Raw genomic sequence first — 11,050 nt, 5'->3', positions numbered from 1 at the left:
CTGCTGGTGAGGCTCTGCTGGTGTCTGCTGGTGAGGCTCTGCTGGTGAGGCTCTGCTGGTGAGGCTCTGCTGGTGTGGCTCTGCTGGTGAGGTTCTGCTGGTGTCTGCTGGTGAGGCTCTGCTGGTGAGGCTCTGCTGGTGTCTGCTGGTGTGGCTCTGCTGGTGTGGCTCTGCTGGTGTGGCTCTGCTGGTGTCTGCTGGTGTCTGCTGGTGAGGCTCTGCTGGTGTCTGCTGGTGAGGCTCTGCTGGTGTCTGCTGGTGAGGCTCTGCTGGTGAGGCTCTGCTGCTGAGGCTCTGCTGGTGAGGCTCTGCTGGTGATGCTCTTTTGGTGATGCTGGACCTGCTGATTCAAGCCTGGCTTGCTCCCCAGTAGGAGTTGCTGAGACTTCTGCTCTTCCTGGTGCAGAAGAGGGAGATATCTTTGACAAATGTAAATTTCCTTTGCAAAAGGAAAACTTGTTCCTGTTTTTAGAGCTTTTTCTGAATCTACTGTGAGGAAAGAAAATAACTTTTATCTAAGGAATGTGAACCCTTTCAAATTCTTAGGCCCAGAGAGGCTCAAATGAGACAGCAATCAGGATCCACCTCCGCCCTGAGCTGTGTGTCCACCTCTGGAAACCGCTCTCTGTTGCCATAGTAGCCTCCTTATGCCCCACCAGACACTGTAACCCCCTGCCTATAATAGCTTATCAATGTATCTGCAATCGCTGATCAACGCTATTGCTGCAAACCAATGAGAATTGCGGCAAACCACTTTGCACCAGCCCCTTTTCTGTCTCCCTGCTTTTGCTTTTAAAAAGCTGCCTATGCCAAAGGTGGAACGGATCTCCTGGCCAAACCCAGCCAGGGTTGCCTGAGGCTGAGTCCTGAGCATCCGGCCGGGGTTGCCTGGGGCTGAGTCTTCCAGGCTGCTGTCCTTGCTTTGGCTCAGTTCAACTCTTTAAATCACATTTTGTGCTTCTGCGTTTTCCTTCCTTTTAGGTGGACAGCTCGTTCACAATGTCCTTTAGCTCAAAATGGTCTAGCAACAGTAGAATACAGAAGTGGCGAAAGCTCATGTCCCCCTTGTTTGTGTTGTATGTAGAAGGATCTTCACTCCCTGGGTCCCCATTAGGGCAAGTTTAAAATCGGAGCCGATATGCAAATGTCCGTGAAGCCGAAAGAAAGGTCCTTAAAGGACCAGAGACCTCAGAGATGAATTCCCTCCTCTTGGTCACAAGAGAGTTCCCTCCGCTGCTACCCTGCCCGTGTTGGTGTCATCTGCAACTTCTAACTCTCTTGTGTGTGGGGGTCTGAGCCTCCCAATTCTAGATGCTCGGAATCTGAGAGCAGATGCCTTGGGAGAATGACACAGATACGGCAGAGTTTTCACTTTAGAAAAGGCACTCGGTATTTGTTAAAAGAGTAAACTTTGGAAAGCTGAAAGGACAGTTGAATGCACTGTTAAAAGGAAAACCTTAGCCAAATTAAATTTAACAGAGTTTAATTGAGCAATGGATGATTGGTGAATTGGGCAGCCTCCTGAGCTAAAGAAGGCTCAGAGACTCCAGCACAGCCACGAAGTGGAAGATTTAGGGACACCAAAAGGAAAGTGACAGACGGAAAGTGGATGTAACAGCCGGACTGGTTGCGGTTCGGCATTTGCCTTATTTGAACAAGGTTTGAGCAGCTGGCCTCCTCTGATGAGCCAAAACTTGGTGACAGCGTACAGAGAAAGGAAGCTCTAGGCTGAACTTAATTTAACAGGAACTCGCAGTCTTTTTATCCTCCAAAGTGCTAGATTTTAGTCTCTCAGGAGTGACAGAACACATTGATAACTGGAAGCAAAGCAGATGGAAAATGGTCTAAGGAAGAGGTGTTGTCAAGCAAAAGTACCAGAACTTGCCAGCCCAAAATAGGCCCATTTGGCATAAAGATGATTTTGAGCTGAAGGACATTGAGAATGAGCAGATGCAGGGAAAACTCTAAAAACAGGGCACAAGCTTTCCTTTTGTGAGGACAAGTCACCTTCGTAAAAGGTGTCTCTCTCTCCTGTATGAGGACGCTTAAAGCAAGGTCATTCAAGAACCAGAGACCTCAAGGTGAATTCCCTCCTGTTCGTCACAAGACAGTTTCTGCTCTTATCAGTGGAGAAGGCCAGGCCTCTGTCTGCAGAGCAGCCCTGCCCGACAGCCCTCGTTCACACACAGCACTTTTCCTGATCACCTCCTCATAACTTGCCTCCTCCACCCAGAAGCCCTCAACCCTTCTCCTTTGCTGGTGTTTAAACCCAGGCTCTGAACAGCCCTGGGAAGCACTCATCTCTGGGAGCTCCCCTGTGGAAGCAGAGGCGATGATCTTTGGTTTGGATTTCTCCTGGTAGTCTGCTTTTGGCTGGTCTCACTTTTGTGGTCCAAGCTGGAGAACCTGAGATAAATAGAGACAAAATATTTTTCTTCCCCTGAACTACGCACAAGATTGTGAGAAGTTTCCCAAGTTTCTAATTGACAACTTTTGGCAGTTTTCTGTCTAACATTAGCTGTTGGTGTGGCTCCTTACCTTTTTAATAAAGTCATCTGAAAAAGCAAAAAGTGAAATAGTTTTCCTCAGTATGCCAAAAGAGTTATTGAATACAGAAAACTAATTTGAGCTATAGTTACTAAAAAACAAATTCACTACCTTGATAAAGGCTATTAAAATTAAAACCAATTAAAGGCCGGGTGCCGTGGCTCACGCCTGTAATCCCAGCACTTTGGGAGGGTGAGGCGGGTGGATCACAAGGTCAGGAGTTTCAGACCAGCCTGGCCAATATGGTGAAACCCCACCTCTACTAAAAATACAAAAATTAGCCGGGCATGGTGGCAGGCGCCTGTAGTCCCAGCTACTCAGGAGGCTGAGGCAGGAGAATCTCTTGAACCCTTGGGGCGGAGGTTGCAGTGAGCCAGGATCACACCACTGCACTCCAGCCTGGGCGACAGAGTGAGACTCCGTCTCAGAAAAATAAATAAATTAATTAATGAATTAAAAATTAATACTGGTGACTGACAGTATGTCACTTTGTATCTTTTAAAAATAGACACAACCAAAAAGTTTGTAACTCGTATTGTAACTGATACTTTCAGTACAAAACGTAATGACAGTAATTCCTATGGAAGGAATTCTGACTGATAGATGATAAACATGTATGAACTTAGGAAACTTGTTTAGATCATATTTAAAGAAATATTGGCTGCGTGCGGTGGCTCACGCCCATAATCCCAGCAATTTGGGAGGCCAAGGTGGCTGGATCATCTGAGGTCAGGAGTTCGAGACCAGCCTGGCCAGCATGGTGAAATCCCATCTCTACCAAAAATATGAAAATTAGCCAGGCATGGTGGTGCACACCTGTAATCCCAACTGCTTGGGAGGCTGAGGCAGAAGAATTGCTTGAACCCAGGGGGTGGAGCTTGCAGTGAGCTGAGATCGTGCCACTGCACTCCAGCCTGGGCAATAGAGCGAGACTCCGTCTCAAAAAAAAAAAAGAAATATTGATATAGCCATCCTGAATTCTACCCTCAGACATTCTGTTGTCTACACATCTACAGATTTGTTTTTCAGGACACGTTCACTTCTGGTGAGTGTGAGTCCATCTTTCTGGAGGTCATTGCAGACAAGGCAGCCGGGGGAAAGACCACAGGAGCCAAGAAATCAAAGGCCAAGTGGAGGCAGATGCACATGGCTGGGGCTCGGCCTTGGAGGTGAAGCTATTTCTGGATGGGACTGGACCTCAGCCCTAAAGAGGGGTGCTGGGTTCCTGTTGGAGCTGGGCAGTGGGGATTGGACATTTGGGTAGAGCACTGTCGGAGGCGTTCAACCCAGAGTGACTCCATCCTGAGCAGAGGCTGGTGAAATGAGGCTGAGACCTACAGGGCTGCATTCCCAGGAGGTGAGGCACTCTGAGTCACGGAGGAGCTGGGAGGTCGGCAGGACTGGTTTCACAAGATGCAGGTCACAAAGACCCCACTGATAAGACAGGATTGGGGAAAGCAGCCAGCCAAAATCCGCCAAAACCAAGATGGCCACAAAAGTGACCTCTGGTTGTCCTGCTTATTATAAGCAAATTATAATGCATTAGCATGCAAAAAACCATGCCACCAGCACCATGACACTTTACAGATGCCAGGGCAATGTCTGGAAGTTACCCGATAGGGTCTGAAAAGGGGAGGAACCCTCAGAGCTGGGAATTCCCTGCCCCTTTCCTAGAAAACTCATGAATTATTCACTCCTTGTTTAGCATGTGATCAAGAAATAGCCATAAAAATAGCCAGCAGGCAGCCCTGAGGCCGCTGTGTCTGTGGAGCAGCCACCATCCTTTTGCTCGTTTAGTTCTCTAATCAACTTGCTTCCACTTTACGGGCCCGCCCCAAATTCTTACTTGCAAGAGATCCCTCTCTTGGGGTCTGGATCCAAACTCCTTTCCAGTAACAACACCACACACAAAAAGGGCTGCCTTCCTACTGCAGCTGTTAGTAAGAGATGTGTCAAATGCCCCGATACACTCTCTCAACATCTTACATCAATTTCATTGTAGCAACTATTGAAAATACGAGGTCTTCCAGTTGTCCCATCTTGTTTCCTATCGTGTTCTTCAAACACGTTACATTAAATTAAGGTGGTTCTTAGGAATTGGAGGAGGCAATGAGGTCAATCAACAAAAGAATCTGAAATACCACCCCCACTGTAACACAGAAGTCCGAATGCATGACAGTTGTCACAGTCAAAATGGAGTCACTGATGTCAAGAAAACCCTAACAAACAGAGCCAGGCAAGGCCATGAGGAGAGGGTGCCCTTGCGTGAATGCCTGAACACAGGAAGTATCACAAAAGCCTGCAAAAACCGCAGCTGCACACAAAGGCCGTTGCAACCGGACGCAAGAAACACTTCTGCAAGGATGTCTGCCACCAACTACCTGGCCAGCCTCAGACCGGTGTGTCACCCTTGTCAGATATCTTTGTAGGGAAAAAAAACCGAAAACTTTAGACAAATCAAATTTAACAGAGTTTCACTGAGTGAAGAGCGATTCTCAAACCGGGTAGGGACCAGGACAGGCTCAGAGCAACTTGGACACTGCCGGGTGGTCAGAGATTTATGGACAGAAAAAGGCACGTGAGAAGCAGAAAATGGAATCAGGCACAGAAACAGCCACATTGGTGATGGCTCAGCATTTGCCTTACTGGGACATGGTTTGAACGTTTGGCTGCCTGGAATTGCCCAAAGCTTGGTGAGGGGCAGAAGAGTAGGTGTCTGTTTACACACCCAGCTACTGTGCACAGAGAAACCTTTAAGCCGAGTTTAAAATACGTAAGGCAGCAGTTTCACACTAAACGCAATGTAAGGGCAGCCAAGGATAATTACCCCGACAAGTATGTAATCCTCCTCCTTTTTTCCTTTAAAAACCTTTGTCTTCCTTTTCCTCCCGGAACACGCACAGAGTTTACTATGGCGTACACACTCCCATAGCAATGCTTCATTTCCAGATAAATCTCTTTTCTTTCAGAGAACCTCTCTGTTTGCTTTTTAGGGTGACAAGTGATGGGAAGGGCTGGGAAATGTGGTACCTTGGCCCTCAGGCAGCGTTTGGAAAGGGCCACCATTTTCTCACATTTACTCAGATCAGTAAATTCAATTTTCTGTTGGAAATATTGATGTTACAATTAAAAATGTATACTTTCTTCTTCTAGGCAGAATAATCATTGTTCTTGAATTTTGAGAGTTGACGGTGATCTCATATGTAGAATATCTATACCCGATAATGAACACTTTTCCCTTTCATTTGACTGTGGACAACATGAAAAAGCTCCTTAAGTACCGTAACACTCAGATGACACGATTTCATTCCTGATTTGGGGGTTGCATTGCAATGTGGAAAAACACTTGGGATGAATAATAAACCATTTGGATTTTTTTTTCTCACTTTAACAAAAGTATGTTCCTGGTCCTAGCAGCATCAAAGATAATGAAGAAGCTGATGGGTTGGCCTCAGAAGGATCTAGAACATCAGGGGACGAATCTTCGCAGGTGCTGCCTGCCCTCCTGGAGGCCGCCCTGCTGGTGCTAACTTCTGGGGACTCCCCACTCTCCCGGGCGTCTGTATGCAAAGCGTTCGCACCCTGATCTCTTCCCACTTTTTTCCAGCATTGTCATGAGCAGCTTAGCCAGTTACAAAGTACACCAGGCTTCTTGTTGGATGTTCATGGCTGGAGGGTCCCTGGGCCATTCAGCTTAGAGGCTCCACTCGCCCGTTGCTTGTGAATTACGTGTCATTATTTGCGGTAGTGCTCAAAATATGTCGTGGAATTTAATGAACTCTTGGTTCAAAAATGTTCTTAAATGCTTTAGGCTTATCTGATGGAAAGTTGGAAAGATTAGCCTGCAGCCACATTTTTAAAATTCTTTCAGTGCAGCCCAAGCAGAGGGTCCCTGCACTCTTCAGAACTGGAAAGTTGTCCTTATGTCTGGACTTGAATCTTGATCTCGTATTTTCTGATGAAGGGCAGGGTTCAGTTTCTGAGCCCCACCTGACGCTTCCTCCCCTCTCAGCTTTGGTCCTTCAGTTGGAGAGATGGCCTCCAGCCCTTGTCCTTAATGCAGCCTCCACTTCCTGGTGCAAATTGTGTACCAGGCGAGCTCTTCCTGAGACCTGCCACTCATCGAATAATTTGCAAATTGCATTTTTTTAACTCAGGATATGCTTATATGGATTTAAGAACAGAGTGGCAATGGGCCGATGGAAAAGGGCACTGACCTGCTGAGACTTAGAGGGGCTGCGCTGACAGCAGTGCTGCTCTCCAGGAGAAGCTCTGAGAGTTAAGCCCACAGGCCTCTGTTCATTTATAACTTTGCTTGACACAGTAAGAAATCTCAGTGTAAGGAACTGGAAACCGGGAGCTCAGTTGTGTTTGTGAATCCACTGCTGGTGCCCTCGCTCTGGTGTGCTCTGGGTAGGGACGGGCCCAGCCCTGGGGTCCTGAAACAATCAGGGCTAATGGCCACTCTGAGGGCAAGCCTGCGAAAGCAAGGCTTAAGGGGCAAGCTGGGGGCTGCCACTCACTCAGGCCTCTTTACACGCACCGCCCTTGGCTCCAACGTCAGGCCCTGGGATCCCGGTGACACCGAGCACTCCTCTGTCAGGTGCCCTCTATGGTCCCCACTTGTGGTTCATCCCAGAACATTCCTCAGGGGCAGCAAGAAGGGAGGGTCCAGTGCGTTTCACCCAAGACCAGAGTTCCACTAGTACAAGGGAGGGTCTAGTGTGTTCCACCCAATACCAGAGTTCTACCCAGTGTAAGGGAGGGTCCAGTGCATTCCACCTGAGACCAGAGTTCCACTGGTGCGGCAGAAAGGACCAGAGGCAGGAGCTGCCTGGTGTGAACAGTGGCCACCCTCTTCCTGCAGATTCTGTCCAGGGGCCTCTGGGATGCAGCCTGGGAACATGCACCCTAACCAGCTCCCAGCGCCAGGACAAATACAAAGTACAGTGAGAGGCTGCATTCTGCTTACTGAAGATCCTTCCTCTTTCCCTTTCCCTACAGACATTCTTTCTTTCTTTCTTTTTCTAATGTATGTAAATCTGTTTAATGGCTACAGAAGCCTCTGGCCAGACTCAGGTATCCAGAAAGTTTTCTGAAGGACACAAGAGCTATCTCCTTGAAAAGTCACCACCAAGGAAGGCCCTGTCCCTCTCCCTGTTTTCTGGGAGGAGGAGGGCCCAGCTTGTCCCCTGACTCCAAACTGCACAACCTCTGACCCCAGCTGTGGGAAAACGAGAGACTTCTGTCTTTGCCGTCTCCTCGTGATTGCCGCTGCTGCGTTCCGCGCTCTGGCTGAAGGAGTTTTCTGTAACTCAGTTGTTGCCATTCCCTTCCACATTTGTGGAGAGCTTTGTGAGGCGTGGGTTGGGAGGAGGTGTGTTTCCCGTGAAACCTCGCCAACTCGAGCTCTAGCACCTTTGCTAGAAGCCTCCATGGTGATGCCAAGCCTGGCCTGGCGCTGCACCTGTGCTTGTGAGCCCATTAGATGAACTCACTGGGTGCTCTGGTGCTGTTGGGGCTTCAGTTCACTCGGACCTCTCGTGGCTCCCTCTCGCTCACACGCATCACACGGAGACACAGAGATCAGGGAACCAGCCTCACAGCGCCCAGCCTTGAGTGGTGGGTGCAGGATCTGGCCCGGCCCCCTCCCCCTAAGCAGCTGTGGTCACCGTGACCTTGGCCTCAGCAAGTAGCGTGGTCACCCCAGCCCTGCCTCTGGGACCCCCCGGGCCAAGCGGCGGCTGCCGTCCAACACCCCCACCGGGCCGCCTTCACCTGCACCTTGTCCTCATTGGAACGACTTCGGGCCTCAGACTTGCACTTGAGATGCCCAAAGAAATCTCACTTGTTCGAACTCCACACCAGGTGTCTACCCGCCTCTGCCACCTATTGCTCGAGACCAGGCCCCACGGCCTTCCCCTCTGCCTGGCCTCCTGAGGTGCCGGTTTCCTAGAACATTCTAGCTAGAAGGGCATGCTCACTTCCCCCAGTGGTTTCCAGAGGGGTCTGGGGAGTCTGGGCAGAGGGGAAGAAGAAGGGCCTGGACGGTGGGACCCCCGGGCCCCACGCACGAGTGTGAATAAGAAAAACGTGCACTCTCATGAATACGGAACAGAAAAACATGGAAAGAAACACAGTGGTATTCTTGATGTGTGCCTTTCACGTTTTAAAAGTTTTGCTGGAATTTATTCACCAATTTTTCTACATTGACCACTCATTCCTGTTCTAGGGAAAAATATTCATAAGCATTGATTTCAAAGGACAGGAGGCTCTGGCCTCGTCTGTACACAGGTGACAGCTGTGATCTCCTCAGGGCTGCAGGAGCCCAGAGCTCACCGTCTGCGCCACCCAGCTCCCACCTGCATACTCTCCAAGAGGGTGGGAAAGCGTGGTCCCCTCTGGCTTTCTTGACAGAAGCTGGGTTTGCGGGCAGCAGAGGTGGAAGGAAAGAGGCTGCCAGCACGTGAGAAGTTCTTTCCTCAGCGATTCCCAGCCCTGGCTGTGTTCAGATGCTCAGAGATGTAACCCTCACCTCAAAGACACACCAAGAGCTCGCCCACTTCTCCTAGTCAGACCCACCCAAGCGACACACATCTCACTGGACGGGGTTTCTAGAAGCAGAGCTGTTTCCCGCTGTGGCTCTCCAGCGTAGTAACCACTTTAGGTGAAATACTTCCCTGTGAACGTGGGCAAGGTCCACCTTGGGCACCTGGGACTAAGAAGAGGATCACCACCAGGGGGCAGCAGCTCACCAGGCACTCCCCTGAGCTCTCCCGAGCAGGCCTTTTAGCAGAGAAGGAGCCAGGGTTGCAGCTTCCAAGTCTACCTCGGGAGGGTCAGGAGTCCCACGTGTTTAGCACTGGGGCTTTAAGAGGGAAAGTAGAATAAATTCCTCTGGGCATCTCAACAGATCAGCCCAAGCCAACCAGGTTTTGTAAGAGCAGTCTTGTGAAACATCAACCAAGATGAGGTTAGAATTAATGCAGGTATGAACTTCAGCTCAAAATAATGTAATATTTTAATAATTTTTTTTCCCATTTATTTCTTGACCCTCAAATCTAGGACCTTTAACTCCCTTTAGGACTCACAGTGCCATTGATTTCCAACTCCAGTTACCAAGATCCCTCACGGGAAGCAACAGAAGCGCCCATCTTTGCCTCAAAATCCACGAAGGGAGATTGGATATGTGCCCAAGGATGTCATGCTGACACAAAACCCCATTTTGGGAGCCTGTAAAAGAGCGAGGATGGGGATTCCTCAGGTTCAGTGGAAATGGAAATGGGGTTCATGGAGTCTTTTTCTCTGACAAGGTTTTCTCTGTCGCCCAGGCTGGCGTACAGCAGCGTGATCATAGGCCACTGCAGCCTCTACCTCCCGGGCTCAAGCTGTCCTCCTTCCTCAGCCTCTCAAGTAGCTGGGACCACAGGTGCACACACTGTGCCTAATTATTATTATTATTATTTTGAGACGGAGTCTCGCCCTGTCACCCAGGCTGGAGTGCAGTGGCGCAATCTCAGCTCACTGCAAGCTCCGCCTCCCAGGTTCACACCATTCTCCTGCCTCAGCCTCCCGAGTAGCTGGGACTACAGGCGCCCGCCACCACACCCGGCTAAATTTTTGTATGTTTTGGTAGAGACGGGTTTCACCATGTTAGCCAGGATGGTCTCGATCTCCTGACCTCGTGATCCGCCCACCTCGGCCTCCCAAAGTGCTGGGATCACAGGCATGAGCCACCGCGCCTGGCCGCGCCTAGCTAATTTTTTAACTGTTTTGTGGAGATGGGGTCTCACTCTGTCACCCAGGCTGGAGTGCAATGGCACAGTTTCATAGCTCACTGCGGCCTCAGCCTCCTGGTCTCAAGCAATCCTTCTGCCTCAGTCTTCTGAGTAGCTGGGAGCACAGGTGCGCACCACATGCTCAGTTAATTTGTTTTTAAATGTTTTGTAGAGGCAGGGTCCCATTATGTTGCCCAGGCTGGTCTGGAACTCCTGACCTCAAGCAATCCTCCCCCTGCCTCCCAAAGTGCTGGAATTACAGGTGTGAGCCACTGTGCCCCCCCACCTTGGGCCTTGAAGAATGGGTAGAGTTGCAGAGGGAGCAGCATGAAATAGGAGCATGTCAGGGGTGCTGGCAGATCAGTCACCCGAACTCAAGCCCTCCTGGAAGGGGAAGCAGGCCCAGGCTGTGGAACCAGGAAGAGCCGGATTTGAATCTAAGCACCACCATTTACCAGCTGCGCGACCTTGGAAAGCTGGTCAAGTTTCCCTGGGTTTGCATTTACGTCATGTGCCAAACACAGATCGTTAGACACGCAGAAGGATCATCTAAGAGACTGCCAAATAAGCTCCCTACGCTCTACTCACACCAGCTGCTCACACGGGGGCAGCCGTGTGCAAGATACCAAAGGGGGTGCTTAGAGAGGAGCTCAAAGGTGGCCTGGCGTCGGGGGCTGGAGGGCCTTTGACAGAGGCTGGGGGCTGAGGCTGCAGCGTCATCGGAG

The sequence above is a fragment of the Hylobates moloch genome, unplaced genomic scaffold (genome assembly GCF_009828535.3).
Source record: "Hylobates moloch isolate HMO894 unplaced genomic scaffold, HMol_V3 SCAFFOLD_13, whole genome shotgun sequence".
NCBI lineage: Eukaryota > Metazoa > Chordata > Mammalia > Primates > Hylobatidae > Hylobates > Hylobates moloch.
Note: the sequence above shows the minus strand (reverse complement) of the source record.